We start from the raw sequence: 18,908 nt of genomic DNA, 5'->3' as shown, positions 1-18,908 counted from the left end.
TTATGAAGTTTTATCATGTCTAAGAAGTATGGATAAAATAATTCGATTACTCAAAGCGTATGAGGGAAGTTATCGTAAATGAAGGAAATAAGATTATAGTGATTCGTCATATCTTTTGACGTCATCACAATTGATCTCCGAATTTAAAGAAGATCTTTGTAATCTATGTTGGATTTGATGCTTCGGTGATTAAGGAGATTATGATTCTCTTTGAATTAATACGATAATCCATCTTGATTTCTCTGTCGGGTATTTCACTATAAATCCACCTCCTTCGTTTCCTTACAACTCACACCTTCTATTCTTTCTCCCTCAACTCATATTTTAAAGTATTTGTCAATATGCTTCATCCAGTACTGATTCTCGATATACTCCTCACTTTCATATCTGTCGTTCTTCTTTTTCATCTGCCTCCGGAAGAATCTATTTACTTCTACTATACTCTCGGTTTTATAGTGTTTTTAGTTCTTTCATGTCTTTATATTGCTATATGCATCGATATATACGGTTTATAATTTTTGGGTGGTTGTTGGGTTTTATATCTTCCCTTAAATTTCAAAGCCCCTGCTTTTGTCTTCTATAATCATTGACATCCACAGTTAATGCTCCCTTATATTTGCTGCGATTTATACTCCAATTTCTATTTTGGAGTTTTGTCCTTTCGTTTCTTCTTCTTGCGATTAAGCAACGTTTGTAATGGTCCAGTATTCGCAGATATGAATTTCAGAATGAACATAGTTAATGTTCTAAGAAGGAAATGGTAATGGCACGATCTTGATTTGTTAATTTACCAGAATACCCTGAAAAGACCGAATCATCAAGAAAATATATTCTTGATATTTTTAAAGATTAAATAGAATACAAGAGTCGTGTAACATGGAACATGATGACGGCATGGTCTGTGAATCGTCATGTCCCATTAGAAACTCAGCATGACTTACTGTAATATAATAACATTGATCAAGTGTCATTATATTATACTAACTCATGCTTCAGTTCCCAACACTACTTCAAAACATTCATAATTTAAACTCGAAAGTTTATAGAATATAGAAACTAATAGTTTCTTATATGATGTAACACTGATAGCGCAAAGAGATAAATGACTTCAGATAAGATTAGTTGTGAAAATATCTTCAGAAATATCGCGGATATTTATAATGAAAGATATGATAATATCTTAGAATTTCTAATATTGATGGATGATGATGAAGATTTGTCTGTAAAGGTTTAGAATAAAGAGTAAGGTATTCGTTAATGACTTTAGCTGGCACTGAATCATTTGGATTCTTTGAAGGCAGATTTAGTCTTTGTGATTTGTCCACAGCCTCCTTCATAGTCTGTTCAATCCGTTTTCCAGTTCTAAACCTTCTCTTTTTCTCAGCTTTACCACCTTACTATTCTTTGTCATCAAACTTTTTACTGTTAAGATCGTTTACAGTTTTTGATGCTTCGTCAGCATTTCAAGAACTAGTTTGCAGTTCAAAATATTTTTCAGAACTTCACATTCAAAGTATGTAAGTCTAGGAGATAGACGTTTTACGTACACATATAACTGTTGGCGTAGACATGCTGCGAGATTTCAAAATACTGGTTACTGTTTTTCGATGATTCATATGACAATTCTCGTTACAAGATGCGAATGAGTAAATGATGTGATTTCAATAAATATAATGATTTTTCGAAAAGTCAAAGATAATTGAAGTTGTTGGTAAGTTTATTGCTAAGGTGGAGAGATATGAAAGGTCCCCAGTAACGATGATGAAAGGGCAACTTATCTATCGAGGTTATAATAAGACTAGTCCGACTGAAAAGTCGAAGTTGACTTGCTGGAGCTGTGACAAAACTGTCTACTTTGAAAAGGAATTGAAAAGTCATTTTAGCTAATAAATGGCAAAGGGTCTGACACGGATACGCGTCGAACTATGACTTTGGCTTCGAGAGCTTTTTAGGTACATAAATGTGGGTAATATGTGATTGGATCATCATCTCGATTGTTCATTGTTTGAAGTGTCTTCGAAAACTTCGGAGAGTTTGAACACAGTTTGTAATCATTAATATACATATGATGTTCTAACACGATTTTGAAGTCAAAGTATAGCTTTGAAAGATGTAGGAATCTAAGAGTGATCTCTTCTGTTAAATCATGACTTGGATTTTGATTTGTCAAAATCAGAATGCGTAATCAAATTTGGGTGAGAATGGTTGGTTTGATTTCTATACAAGAATGTATATTGTTGTGAGATTTTGGGAGTATAGTTGATGATTTGCTTAATCAGATTCGAAAAATGTAATATATTAATTGTGAATTTATATATCTCTCGGGTATTACCTACCCGTTAAAAAAAAAATTTCACAATTAATATTTTGTACAACAGAATTTTATTACAGTCTTTATGAAAATATATATGTGCATATTTTCTTCAGATGTAACATAGATTTAATGAGTTAATATTAAATTAAACTCATTTGATTTACGGGTGAAACTAGAACTGAATAATCCCTAAAGACTTTAGAAATTACATAACTTTTACGGAGTATTTATTCAATAAAATTGAAATTATGAATTAATACTTCGTTATTTGTTGGTGTTTGTAACCCTTGCACCATATTCTCTAAAGCCACTACTCGAGCGCGAAGCTCGTTGACTTCTTCTATTACATCGGGGTGATTGTCGGTTCGGACGAGCGGATAAATAAAATCTAGAATTTGATGTAGTATATAATCGTGACGAGATACTCTGAAAATGAGAGAGAAAATGGTGTTTCAGACCGGTTCGCTGGTAAGTGCTTCAGTTTCATCGCCAAGAGGGCAATGTGGTGGATGGAAGGGATCACCTTCTTCTTGTCTCTAATTATTGAGGAGGCTATGAACCTATCCCCAATTCATTCATAATAGATGATGGCTAATTGGTTGATCCATTCCGGTCACACTGCTTTCGGAGCTTGAGTGGGATTCCATATCGGAATTCGAGGGACTTGAACTAATGACGAATTCCATTTTTTTCGATTGAATAAAGAATTTTTCGATATGAAATGATTTTTCGGCTATCGGGTGGTATTCTAATTACATAGAATATCTATATATATAGCGCAAATGATTTCGTAGATTACGGAGGAAATTACGGGATATGTCAGGCAAAGTTTACAGTAATAGATACGCTAAGATATGGATTAGCAGATACGCTAAGATATGAATTTTGTCTATACACTATTCATGCAATCAATGCAGTAAGACGTGTCTAGACTAAGAATGATAAGCAGGCAATTTCCGACAAAAATGATAAGCAAAACTTTTGACATGCAGACACGGTCGAAGTCCAGGCTCATTAATGCATCCTAACGACTATCAGTCAGACACACTAATGCAGACCTGGTTCGCTAAGACCACCGCTCTGATACCAACTGAAAGGACCCGTTCATATACATTATAAACGATTCACAATAGTTGATTACATCGCGAGGTATTTTGACCTCTATATGATACATTTTACAAACATTGCATTCGTTTTTAAAAGACAAACTTTCTTTACAACGAAAGTTGACGGAATGCACACCATTTCATAATACATCCAACTATAATTGACATAATAATAATCTTGATGAACTCAATGACTCGAATGCAACGTCTTTCAAAATATGCCATGAATGACTCCAAGTAATATCCTTAAAATGAGCTAATGCACAGCGGAAGATTTCTTTAATACCTGAGAATAAACATGCTTTAAAGTGTCAACCAAAAGGTTGGTGAGTTCATAGGTTTATCATAATAATCATTTCAATATATTAATAGACCACAAGATTTCCGTTTATAAATATATGTACACTCGCAAGTGTATAAAAGTATTCTATAAGTTGTAGGCACCCGGTAACAAGCCTTAACGTTCATGTTTTACCCTCTGAAGTACACCAGATCAGGTGTGTTTAAAATAACCTCGAAGTACTAAAGCATCCCATATTTAGGATGGGGTTTGTCAGGCCCAATAGATCTATCTTTAGGATTCGTGCCTACCGTACATAGACAAGTAGTTTAATGTTACCAAGCTAAGGGTATATTTCTGGTTTAAACCCACGTAGAATTAGTTTTAGTACTTGTGCCTATTTCGTAAAACATTTATAAAAACAGCGCATGTATTCTCAGTCCCAAAAATATATATAAAAGGGAGCAAATGAAACTCACCATACTGTATTTCATAGTAAAAATACATATAACGTCATTTAACAAGTGCAAGGTTGGCCTCGGATTCACGAACGTATCAATATTGAGATTCAATATTGCAGGAAAGTACGTAGACGCAACGGAGATGATAAACACTAGATTGACCTCACGAGCATACCCATGAACCATACCCATAATTTCCTTAGCTTCGACTCATTCAAAAAACTATTTTGAAATCACTCGGACATCACTCCGTCGTAATATTTTATATATACTTATAATATCTTGAAATAATACAGAGCAAATATATATATATATATATATATATATGTAAATCGATTGAGAGAGTTTAGAGAAATATATTTTCAAGTTTCTATGAAATAATGAAACCTATTGAATTCTATTTATAATAGATTTTTTGAATTATTAAAGTGAATTATTAAAGTATGAATTATTAAAGTGAATTATTAAAGTATGAATTATTAAAGTGAATTATTAAAGTATGAATTATTAAAGTGAATTATTAAAGTATGAATTATTAAAGTTAAAGTAAAGTAAAAGTAAAGTAAAGGTAAAGTTAAAGTATAGCAAAAGTATAAAAACTATGTATGTATAATACGCGTATAAATATATATAATATTAATTTAAATTGTTATATATATTTAATGAAATAAAATATAAATATCGTTATATTTATTATACTGGTTAAGTAAAGAGTTGTCAAAAGTGATTCTAGATATTTATAAAAGTTATATACGTTTTAATAATAAAGTTCTTTTTAAACTGAAAACGTTTTTGTACGTTTGAAAATAGATTAATAGAATATTATGGAAACCAATTCTCCACTAGCTTTTGTCTAACTTTCGTAAATGACACTTTTTATTTTTATTTATAAATAGCTTTACAAATTATTCCGAATATCGTTAAGAGGAATAGATTTCTCAAATCATAGTGGACCTCTCAACAGAGACTTTTAATCATAATTCAATGTTTCTGATAATTCAATCATTTAATATATATTTTTTTTAATTTCATCGATAATCATATTGAAACAAATACGTTCATATAAAGCATTATACTTTTAAATACTTTGTTGACATTTTCAATTTATAACATATACACATATACATACATATTCATATATGTTCATTTAATGGTTCGTGAATCATTGGAATTTGGTCGAGGTTTAAATGAATGTATAAACATAGTTTAAAATCCTTGAGATTTAACTTAACAAATATTGCTTATCGTGTCAGAATAATATAAAGATAAAGTTTAAATTTAGTCGAAAATTTCCGGGTCGTCACATACAACCAGTAGTTTTCAATACTAATAATAAGAAGGTTATTCAATACAAAACTCAAGGTGTACAAAAACGGCTATCGTGATATATCCGTAGTGCGCAAAAATGGCTATTGCAACACTACCAACAATATGTGAGTGAAACACGGCTACCGTGAAATGTCCCGTTCTTATTGATTAAAAACGTTCCATATTAATTGATTTCGTTGCGAGGTTTTGACCTCTATATGAGACGTTTTTCAAAGACTGCATTCATTTTAAAACAAACCATAACCTTTATTTCATCAATAAAGGTTTAAAAAGCTTTACGTAGATTATCAAATAATGATAATCTAAAATATCCTGTTTACACACGACCATTACATAATGGTTTACAATACAAATATGTTACAACAAAATAAGTTTCTTGAATGCAGTTTTTACATAATATCATACAAGCATGGACTCCAAATCTCGTCCTTATTTAAGTATGCGACAGCGGAAGCTCTTAATAATCACCTGAGAATAAACATGCTTAAAACGTCAACAAAAATGTTGGTGAGTTATAGGTTTAACCTATATATATCAAATCATAATAATAGACCACAAGATTTCATATTTCAATACACATCCCATACATAGAGATAAAAATCATTCATATGGTGAACACCTGGTAACCGACATTAACAAGATGCATATATAAGAATATCCCCATCATTCCAGGACACCCTTCGGATATGATATAAATTTCGAAGTACTAAAGCATCCGGTACTTTGGATGGGGCTTGTTCGGCCCGATAGATCTATCTTTAGGATTCGCGTCAATTAGGGTGTCTGTTCCCTAATTCTTAGATTACCAGACTTAATAAAAAGGGGCATATTCGATTTCGATAATTCAACCATAGAATGTAGTTTCACGTACTTGTGTCTATTTTGTAAATCATTTTTAAAACCTGCATGTATTGTCATCCCAAAAATATTGGATTTTAAAAGTGGGACTATAACTCACTTTCACAGATTTTTACTTCGTCGGGAAGTAAGACTTGGCCACTGGTTGATTCACGAACCTATACCAATATATACATATATATCAAAGTATGTTCAAAATATATTTACAACACTTTTAATATATTTTGATGTTTTAAGTTTATTAAGTCAGCTGTCCTCGTTAGTAACCTACAACTAGTTGTCCACAGTTAGATGTACAGAAATAAATCGATAAATATTATCTTGAATCAATCCACGACCCAGTGTATACGTATCTCAGTATTGATCACAACTCAAACTATATATATTTTGGAATCAACCTCAACCCTGTATAGCTAACTCCAACATTCACATATAGAGTGTCTATGGTTGTTCCGAAATATATATAGATGTGTCGACATGATAGGTCGAAACATTGTATACGTGTCTATGGTATCTCAAGATTGCATAATATACAATACAAGTTGATTAAGTTATGGTTGGAATAGATTTGTTACCAATTTTCACGTAGCTAAAATGAGAAAAATTATCCAATCTTGTTTTACCCATAACTTCTTCATTTTAAATCCGTTTTGAGTGAATCAAATTGCTATGGTTTCATATTGAACTCTATTTTATGAATCTAAACAGAAAAAGTATAGGTTTATAGTCGGAAAAATAAGTTACAAGTTGTTTTTGTAAAGGTAGTCATTTCAGTCGAAAGAACGACGTCTAGATGACCATTTTAGAAAACATACTTCCACTTTGAGTTTAACCATAATTTTTGGATATAGTTTCATGTTCATAATAAAAATCATTTTCTCTGAATAACAACTTTTAAATCAAAGTTTATCATAGTTTTTAATTAACTAACCCAAAACAGCCCGCGGTGTTACTACGACGGCGTAAATCCGGTTTTACGGTGTTTTTCGTGTTTCCAGGTTTTAAATCATTAAGTTAGCATATCATATAGATATAGAACATGTGTTTAGTTGATTTTAAAAGTCAAGTTAGAAGGATTAACTTTTGTTTGCGAACAAGTTTAGAATTAACTAAACTATGTTCTAGTGATTACAAGTTTAAACCTTCGAATAAGATAGCTTTATATGTATGAATCGAATGATGTTATGAACATCATTACTACCTTAAGTTCCTTGGATAAACCTACTAGAAAAGAGAAAAATGGATCTAGCTTCAATGGATCCTTGGATGGCTCGAAGTTCTTAAAGCAGAATCATGACACGAAAACAAGTTCAAGTAAGATCATCACTTGAAATAAGATTGTTATAGTTATAGAAATTGAACCAAAGTTTGAATATGATTATTACCTTGTATTAGAATGATAACCTACTGTAAGAAACAAAGATTTCTTGAGGTTGGATGATCACCTTACAAGATTGGAAGTGAGCTAGCAAACTTGAAAGTATTCTTGATTTTATGAAACTAGAACTTTTGGAATTTATGAAGAACACTTAGAACTTGAAGATAGAACTTGAGAGAGATCAATTAGATGAAGAAAATTGAAGAATGAAAGTGTTTGTAGGTGTTTTTGGTCGTTGGTGTATGGATTAGATATAAAGGATATGAAATTTTGTTTTCATGTAAATAAGTCATGAATGATTACTCATATTTTTGTAATTTTATGAGATATTTCATGCTAGTTGCCAAATGATGGTTCCCACATGTGTTAGGTGACTCACATGGGCTGCTAAGAGCTGATAATTGGAGTGTATATACCAATAGTACATACATCTAAAAGCTGTGTATTGTACGAGTACGAATACGGGTGCATACGAGTAGAATTGTTGATGAAACTGAACGAGGATGTAATTGTAAGCATTTTTGTTAAGTAGAAGTATTTTGATAAGTGTATTGAAGTCTTTCAAAAGTGTATAAATACATATTAAAACACTACATGTATATACATTTTAACTGAGTCGTTAAGTCATCGTTAGTCGTTACATGTAAGTGTTGTTTTGAAACCTTTAGGTTAACGATCTTGTTAAATGTTGTTAACCCAATGTTTATAATATCAAATGAGATTTTAAATTATTATATTATCATGATATTATCATGTATGAATATCTCTTAATATGATATATATACATTAAATGTCTTTACAACGATAATCGTTACATATATGTCTCGTTTAAAAATCATTATGTTAGTAGTCTTGTTTTTACATATGTAGTTCATTGTTAATATACTTAATGATATGTTTACTTATCATAGTATCATGTTAACTATATATATATATCCATATATATGTCATCATATAGTTTTTACAAGTTTTAACGTTCGTGAATCACCGGTCAACTTGGGTGGTCAATTGTCTATATGAAACATATTTCAATTAATCAAGTCTTAACAAGTTTGATTGCTTAACATGTTGGAAACATTTAATCATGTAAATATCAATCTCAATTAATATATATAAACATGGAAAAGTTCGGGTCACTACAGTACCTACCCGTTAAATAAATTTCATCCCGAAATTTTAAGCTGTTGAAGGTGTTGACGAATCTTCTGGAAATAGATGCGGGTATTTCTTCTTCATCTGATCTTCACGCTCCCAGGTGAACTCGGGTCCTCTACGAGCATTCCATCGAACCTTAAAAATTGGTATCTTGTTTTGCTTAAGTCTTTTAACCTCACGATCCATTATTTCGACGGGTTCTTCGATGAATTGAAGTTTTTCGTTGATTTGGATTTCATCTAACGGAATAGTGAGATCTTCTTTAGCAAAACATTTCTTCAAATTCGAGACGTGGAAAGTGTTATGTACAGCCGCGAATTGTTGAGGTAACTCTAGTCGGTAAGCTACTGGTCCGACACGATCAATAATCTTGAATGGTCCAATATACCTTGGATTTAATTTCCCTCGTTTACCAAATCGAACAACGCCTTTCCATGGTGCAACTTTAAGCATGACCATCTCTCCAATTTCAAATTCTATATCTTTTCTTTTAATGTCAGCGTAGCTCTTTTGTCGACTTTGGGCGGTTTTCAACCGTTGTTGAATTTGGATGATCTTCTCGGTAGTTTCTTGTATAATCTCCGGACCCGTAATCTGTCTATCCCCCACTTCACTCCAACAAATCGGAGACCTGCACTTTCTACCATAAAGTGCTTCAAACGGCGCCATCTCAATGCTTGAATGGTAGCTGTTGTTGTAGGAAAATTCTGCTAACGGTAGATGTCGATCCCAACTGTTTCCGAAATCAATAACACATGCTCGTAGCATGTCTTCAAGCGTTTGTATCGTCCTTTCGCTCTGCCCATCAGTTTGTGGATGATAGGCAGTACTCATGTCTAGACGAGTTCCTAATGCTTGCTGTAATGTCTGCCAGAATCTTGAAATAAATCTGCCATCCCTATCAGAGATAATAGAGATTGGTATTCCATGTCTGGAGACGACTTCCTTCAAATACAGTCGTGCTAACTTCTCCATCTTGTCATCTTCTCTTATTGGCAGGAAGTGTGCTGATTTGGTGAGACGATCAACTATTACCCAAATAGTATCAAAACCACTTGCAGTCCTTGGCAATTTAGTGATGAAATCCATGGTAATGTTTTCCCATTTCCATTCCGGGATTTCGGGTTGTTGAAGTAGACCTGATGGTTTCTGATGCTCAGCTTTAACCTTAGAACACGTCAAACATTCTCCTACGTATTTAGCAACATCGGCTTTCATACCCGGCCACCAAAAATGTTTCTTGAGATCCTTGTACATCTTCCCCGTTCCAGGATGTATTGAGTATCTGGTTTTATGAGCTTCTCTAAGTACCATTTCTCTCATATCTCCAAATTTTGGTACCCAAATCCTTTCAGCCCTATACCGGGTTCCGTCTTCCCGAATATTAAGATACTTCTCCGATCCTTTGGGTATTTCATCCTTTAAATTTCCCTCTTTTAAAACTCCTTGTTGCGCCTCCTTTATTTGAGTAGTAAGGTTATTATGAATCATTATATTCATAGATTTTACTCGAATGGTTTCTCTGTCCTTCCTGCTCAAGGCATCGGCTACCACATTTGCCTTCCCCGGGTGGTAACGAATCTCAAAGTCGTAATCATTCAATAATTCAATCCACCTACGCTGCCTCATATTCAGTTGTTTCTGGTTAAATATGTGTTGAAGACTTTTGTGGTCGGTATATATAATACTTTTGACCCCATATAAGTAGTGCCTCCAAGTCTTTAATGCAAAAACAACCGCGCCTAATTCCAAATCATGCGTCGTATAATTTTGTTCGTGAATCTTCAATTGTCTAGACGCATAAGCAATCACCTTCGTTCGTTGCATTAATACACAACCGAGACCTTGCTTTGATGCATCACAATAAATCACAAAATCATCATTCCCTTCAGGCAATGACAATATAGGTGCCGTAGTTAGCTTTTTCTTCAATAACTGAAACGCTTTCTCTTGTTCATCATTCCATTCAAATTTCTTCCCTTTATGCGTTAATGCAGTCAAGGGTTTTGCTATTCTGGAAAAGTCTTGGATGAACCTTCTGTAGTAACCAGCTAGTCCTAAAAACTGGCGTATGTGTTTCGGAGTTTTCGGGGTTTCCCACTTTTCAACAGTTTCTATCTTTGCCGGATCCACCTTAATACCTTCTTTGTTCACTATGTGACCGAGGAATTGAACTTCTTCCAACCAAAATGCACACTTTGAAAACTTAGCGTACAATTCTTCCTTCCTCAATACTTCTAACACCTTTCTCAAATGTTCACCATGTTCTTGGTCATTCTTTGAGTAAATAAGTATGTCATCAATGAAAACAATGACAAACTTGTCAAGGTATGGTCCACACACTCGGTTCATAAGGTCCATGAACACAGCTGGTGCATTAGTTAAACCAAACAGCATGACCATAAACTCGTAATGACCGTAACGTGTTCTGAAAGCAGTCTTTGGAATATCATCTTCTTTCACCCGTATTTGATGATAACCGGAACGTAAGTCAATCTTTGAATAAACAGACGAGCCATGTAGTTGATCAAATAAGTCATCGATTCTCGGTAGTGGGTAGCGGTTCTTGATGGTAAGTTTGTTCAACTCTCGGTAGTCGATACACAACCTGAATGTACCATCTTTCTTCTTGACAAACAAAACAGGAGCTCCCCACGGTGATGTGCTTGGTCAAATGAAACCACGCTCTAAAAGTTCTTGTAATTGGCTTTGTAGTTCTTTCATCTCGCTGGGTGCGAGTCTGTAAGGAGCACGAGCTATTGGTGCAGCTCCTGGTACAAGATCTATTTGAAATTCAACGGATCGATGTGGGGGTAATCCCGGTAATTCTTTCGGAAATACATCAGGAAATTCTTTTGCGACGAGAACATCATTGATGCTCTTTTCTACAGTTTCTACTTTCTCGACGTGTGCTAGAACAGCATAGCAACCTTTTCTTATTAGTTTTTGTGCCTTCAAATTACTAATAAGATGTAGCTTCGTGTTGCCCTTTTCTCCGTACACCATTAAGGGTTTTCCTTTTTCTCGTATAATGCGAATTGCATTTTTGTAACAAACGATCTCCGCTTTCACTTCTTTCAACCAGTCCATACCGATTATCACATCAAAACTCCCTAACTCTACTGGTATCAAATCAATCTTAAATGTTTCGCTAACCAGTTTAATTTCTCGATTCCGACATATATTATCTGCTGAAATTAATTTACCATTTGCTAATTCGAGTAAAAATTTACTATCCAAAGGCGTCAATGGACAACTTAATTTAGCACAAAAATCTCTACTCATATAGCTTCTATCCGCACCCGAATCAAATAAAACGTAAGCAGATTTATTGTCAATAAGAAACGTACCCATAACAAGCTCCGGGTCTTCCTGTGCCTCTGCCGCATTAATATTGAAAACTCTTCCACGGCCTTGTCCGTTCGTGTTCTCCTGGTTCGGGCAATTTCTAATAATGTGGCCCGGTTTTCCACATTTATAACAAACTACATTGGCATAACTTGCTCCGACACTACTTGCTCCGCCATTACTCATTCCGACACCATTTGTTCCTTTCGTTCTATTAACCCCTGGTCCGTAGACCTCACACTTTGCCGCGCTATGACCATTTCTTTTACACTTGTTGCAAAATTTGGTGCAGAACCCCGAGTGATTCTTTTCACACCTTTGGCATAGCTGCTTCTGATTGTTGTTGTTGTTGCGGTTATTATTGTTGTTGGGATGATTGATGTAGTTGTTGTTGTTGTTGTTGTTGTTGTTGTTGTTGGGCCGTTTGTTGTAGTTGCGATTGATGTTGCGATTGTTGGGATAATTGTTGCGATTATTGTTGTAATTGCTGTTGTTGTTGTATTGGTGATTCTTATCACCGTTTTCCTCCCACTTTCTTTTGACTTGCTTCACATTGGCCTCTTCAGCAGTCTGTTCTTTAATTCTTTCTTCAATCTGGTTCACGAGTTTGTGAGCCATTCTACATGCCTATTGTATGGAGGCGGGCTCGTGTGAACTTATATCTTCTTGGATTCTTTCCGGTAATCCTTTCACAAACGCGTCGATCTTCTCTTCCTCATCTTCGAATGCTCCCGGACACAATAGGCACAATTCTGTGAATCATCTTTCGTACGTGGTAATATCAAATCCTTGGGTTCGTAACCCTCTAAGTTCTGTCTTGAGCTTATTGACCTCGGTTCTGGGACGGTACTTCTCGTTCATCAAGTGCTTGAATGCTGACCACGGTAGTGCGTACGCATCGTCTTGTCCCACTTGCTCTAGATAGGTATTCCACCATGTTAACACAAAACCTGTGAAGGTATGCGTAGCGTACTTTACTTTGTCCTCTTCAGTACACTTACTTATGGCAAACACCGATTCGACCTTCTCGGTCCACCGTTTCAATCCGATCGGTCCTTCGGTTCCATCAAATTCCAAAGGTTTGCAGGCAGTGAATTCTTTGTAGGTGCATCCTACACGATTTCCTGTACTGCTAGATCCAAGGTTATTGTTGGTATGTAGCGCAGCCTGTACTGCGGCTATGTTTGAAGCTAGAAAAGTACGGAATTCCTCTTCATTCATATTCACGGTGTGTCGAGTAGTCGGTGCCATTTCCTTCAAAATAGTCAAATGGAACAAGTTAATCATACAGAATATTAAGAGTAGTTAATAGTATTTCGTAGCATAATATGAACTCATTTATAAAAGCTTTTTCTTCATATTAGCATTTTATAAGTTTAAATTCGGGTAGTACCTACCCGTTAAGTTCATACTTAGTAGCTAATATACAATTCAACTACTACAATTCTATATGAAAAACTGATTATAATAATATTTCGCGTTCAAACTTTTACACAATATTTTACAAACTTACAATACCGCTTATTTTACATATAGCATGAAATATAGCACACAATAAATTTGATACAAGATGGTTGTAAAGATAATTCTAGCTAGTACACAAGTCGTTCAGCAAAGGCAATAAAGACACGTAATTCATACGTCCAGAAACAAGTCATGCATTCTGGTTTTACTAGGATTACTTCCCATCCTTGGTCTTGTGGAACATAACCGTTATGGCCATTGATAAGATAGCGTGTTGTAACGTCGTCAAAGGGACGAGGGTTACGTAATGTCCAACAGTCCCGTAACAATCTAAAAACCTCATTTCTTACCCCAATTACCGACTCCGTCACTTGTGGGAACGTTTTGTTTAATAGTTGTAGCCCGATGTTCTTGTTCTCACTTTGGTGAGAAGCGAACATTACTAATCCGTAAGCATAACATGCTTCTTTATGTTGCATGTTAGCCGCTTTTTCTAAATCTCGAAGTCCAATATTCGGATATTTTGAGTCAAAATAATTTCTTAACCCATTGTGTAAAATAGCATTTGGGTTCCCCGCAATATATGCGTCAAAGTAAACACATCGTAACTTATGGATTTCCCAATGTGATGTCCCCCATCTTTCGAACGAAAGCCTTTTATAAACCAAGGCATTCTTGGAACGTTCTTCGAATGTCTTACAAACTGATCTCGCCTTAAATAGTTGTGCCGAAGAATTCTGACCGACTCTAGACAAGATTTCATCAATCATGTCTCCGGGTAGGTCTCTTAAAATATTGGGTTGTCTATCCATTTTGTGTTTTTATACTGTAAAATAGACAAGAGTTAGATTCATAAAAAAAAAAAATACTTATTAATACAAGCAATTTTTACATATATCATAAAGCATAAGCACACTATATTACATATATTACACCACACGAATACAACTATCTTATTCAGACTCGCTTGTTTCTTCTTCTTCGGTTTTGGTTCGTTTTGCCAAGTTTCTAGGGATATATGATGTTCCCCTAATACGAGCCGTCGTGATCCACATTGGTTTAGAAAAACCTGGTGGTTTAGAGGTTCCCGGGTCATTGTTACAACTTAAGGACTTCGGGGGTTGACGATACATATAAAGTTCATCGGGGTTGGAATTAGATTTCTCTATTTTTATGCCCTTTCCCTTATTATTTTCTTTTGCCTTTTTAAATTCAGTTGGGGTAATTTCTATAACATCATCGGAATTCTCGTCGGAATCCGATTCATCGGAGAATTGGTAATCCTCCCAATATTTTGCTTCCTTGGAGGAAACACCATTGACCATAATTAACCTTGGTCGGTTGGTTGAGGATTTTCTTTTACTTAACCGTTTTATTATTTCCCCTACCGGTTCTATTTCTTCATCCGGTTCCGATTCTTCTTCCGGTTCCGATTCTTCTTCCGGTTCCGACTCTTCTTCCGGTTCCTCTTCGAGAACTTGTGAATCAGTCCACGAATCATTCCAATTTACATTTGACTCTTCATTATTATTAGGTGAGTCAATGGGACTTGTTCTAGAGGTAGACATCTATCACATAATATCAAACACGTTAAGAGATTAATATATCACATAATATTCACATGTTAAAAATATATAGTTTCCAACAAAATTTGTTAAGCAATCATTTTTCAAGTAAACACGGTCGAAGTCCAGACTCACTAATGCATCCTAACAAACTCGATAAGACACACTAATGCAAAATTCTGGTTCTCTAAGACCAACGCTCGGATACCAACTGAAATGTCCCGTTCTTATTGATTAAAAACGTTCCATATTAATTGATTTCGTTGCGAGGTTTTGACCTCTATATGAGACGTTTTTCAAAGACTGCATTCATTTTAAAACAAACCATAACCTTTATTTCATCAATAAAGGTTTAAAAAGCTTTACGTAGATTATCAAATAATGATAATCTAAAATATCCTGTTTACACACGACCATTACATAATGGTTTACAATACAAATATGTTACAACAAAATAAGTTTCTTGAATGCAGTTTTTACATAATATCATACAAGCATGGACTCCAAATCTCGTCCTTATTTAAGTATGCGACAGCGGAAGCTCTTAATAATCACCTGAGAATAAACATGCTTAAAACGTCAATAAAAATGTTGGTGAGTTATAGGTTTAACCTATATATATCAAATCATAATAATAGACCACAAGATTTCATATTTCAATACACATCCCATACATAGAGATAAAAATCATTCATATGGTGAACACCTGGTAACCGACATTAACAAGATGCATATATAAGAATATCCCCATCATTCCGGGACACCCTTCGGATATGATATAAATTTTGAAGTACTAAAGCATCCGGTACTTTGGATGGGGCTTGTTGGGCCCGATAGATCTATCTTTAGGATTCGCGTCAATTAGGGTGTCTGTTCCCTAATTCTTAGATTACCAGACTTAATAAAAAGGGGCATATTCGATTTCGATAATTCAACCATAGAATGTAGTTTCACGTACTTGTGTCTATTTTGTAAATCATTTTTAAAACCTGCATGTATTCTCATCCCAAAAATATTAGATTTTAAAAGTGGGACTATAACTCACTTTCACAGATTTTTACTTCGTCGGGAAGTAAGACTTGGCCACTGGTTGATTCACGAACCTATAACAATATATACATATATATCAAAGTATGTTCAAAATATATTTACAACACTTTTAATATATTTTGATGTTTTAAGTTTATTAAGTCAGCTGTCCTCGTTAGTAACCTACAACTAGTTGTCCACAGTTAGATGTATAGAAATAAATCGATAAATATTATCTTGAATCAATCCACGACCCAGTGTATACGTATCTCAGTATTGATCACAACTCAAACTATATATATTTTGGAATCAACCTCAACCCTGTATAGCTAACTCCAACATTCACATATAGAGTATCTATGGTTGTTCCGAAATATATATAGATGTGTCGACATGATAGGTCGAAACATTGTATACGTGTCTATGGTATCTCAAGACTACATAATATACAATACAAGTTGATTAAGTTATGGTTGGAATAGATTTGTTACCAATTTTCACGTAGCTAAAATGAGAAAAATTATCCAATCTTGTTTTACCCATAACTTCTTCATTTTAAATCCGTTTTGAGTGAATCAAATTGCTATGGTTTCATATTGAACTCTATTTTATGTATCTAAACAGAAAAAGTATAGGTTTATAGTCGGAAAAATAAGTTACAAGTCGTTTTTGTAAAGGTAGTCATTTCAGTCGAAAGAACGACGTCTAGATGACCATTTTAGAAAACATACTTCCACTTTGAGTTTAACCATAATTTTTGGATATAGTTTCATGTTCATAATAAAAATCATTTTCTCTGAATAACAACTTTTAAATCAAAGTTTATCATAGTTTTTAATTAACTAACCCAAAACAGCCCGCGGTGTTACTACGACGGCGTAAATCCGGTTTTACGGTGTTTTTCGTGTTTCCAGGTTTTAAATCATTAAGTTAGCATATCATATAGATATAGAACATGTGTTTAGTTGATTTTAAAAGTCAAGTTAGAAGGATTAACTTTTATTTGCGAACAAGTTTAGAATTAACTAAACTATGTTCTAGTGATTACAAGTTTAAACCTTCGAATAAGATAGCTTTATATGTATGAATCGAATGATGTTATGAACATCATTACTACCTTAAGTTCCTTGGATAAACCTACTGGAAAAGAGAAAAATGGATCTAGCTTCAATGGATCCTTGGATGGCTCGAAGTTCTTGAAGCAGAATCATGACACGAAAACAAGTTCAAGTAAGATCATCACTTGAAATAAAATTGTTATAGTTATAGAAATTGAACCAAAGTTTGAATATGATTATTACCTTGTATTAGAATGATAACCTACTATAAGAAACAAAGATTTCTTGAGGTTGGATGATCACCTTACAAGATTGGAAGTGAGCTAGCAAACTTGAAAGTATTCTTGATTTTATGAAACTAGAACTTTTGGAATTTATGAAGAACACTTAGAACTTGAAGATAGAACTTGAGAGAGATCAATTAGATGAAGAAAATTGAAGAATGAAAGTGTTTGTAGGTGTTTTTGGTCGTTGGTGTATGGATTAGATATAAAGGATATGAAATTTTGTTTTCACGTAAATAAGTCATGAATGATTACTCATATTTTTGTAATTTTATGAGATATTTCATGCTAGTTGCCAAATGATGGTTCCCACATGTGTTAGGTGACTCACATGGGCTGCTAAGAGCTGATAATTGGAGTGTATATACCAATAGTACATACATCTAAAAGCTGTGTATTGTACGAGTACGAATACGGGTGCATACGAGTAGAATTGTTGATGAAACTGAACGAGGATGTAATTGTAAGCATTTTTGTTAAGTAGAAGTATTTTGATAAGTGTATTGAAGTCTTTCAAAAGTGTATAAATACATATTAAAACACTACATGTATATACATTTTAACTGAGTCGTTAAGTCATCGTTAGTCGTTACATGTAAGTGTTGTTTTGAAACCTTTAGGTTAACGATCTTGTTAAATGTTGTTAACCCAATGTTTATAATATCAAATGAGATTTTAAATTATTATATTATCATGATATTATCATGTATGAATATCTCTTAATATGATATATATACATTAAATGTCTTTACAACGATAATCGTTACATATATGTCTCGTTTAAAAATTATTAAGTTAGTAGTCTTGTTTTTACATATGTAGTTCATTGTTAATATACTTAATGATATGTTTACTTATCATAGTATCATGTTAACTATATATATATCCATATATATGTCATCATATAGTTTTTACAAGTTTTAACGTTCGTGAATCACCGGTCAACTTGGGTGGTCAATTGTCTATATGAAACATATTTCAATTAATCAAGTCTTAACAAGTTTGATTGCTTAACATGTTGGAAACATTTAATCATGTAAATATCAATCTCAATTAATATATATAAACATGGAAAAGTTCGGGTCACTACATACCGCACTATTAATACCAATGTGTGAGTAAAACCGACTATTACTCACAACCATGTGCACAAAACGGCTATATGCACAATTCCTACGGGCAATTAAAATCGTAAATATACAAGTAACGGTTCTTCCCGAGAGCCGCTTGCCATCCATCACAACCAAGGGTGGTAACGAAGAGTTAATCCTTTCGGATA

The sequence above is a fragment of the Rutidosis leptorrhynchoides genome, chromosome 6, assembly GCF_046630445.1.
Source record: "Rutidosis leptorrhynchoides isolate AG116_Rl617_1_P2 chromosome 6, CSIRO_AGI_Rlap_v1, whole genome shotgun sequence".
Classification (NCBI taxonomy): Eukaryota; Viridiplantae; Streptophyta; class Magnoliopsida; order Asterales; family Asteraceae; genus Rutidosis; species Rutidosis leptorrhynchoides.
Note: the sequence above shows the minus strand (reverse complement) of the source record.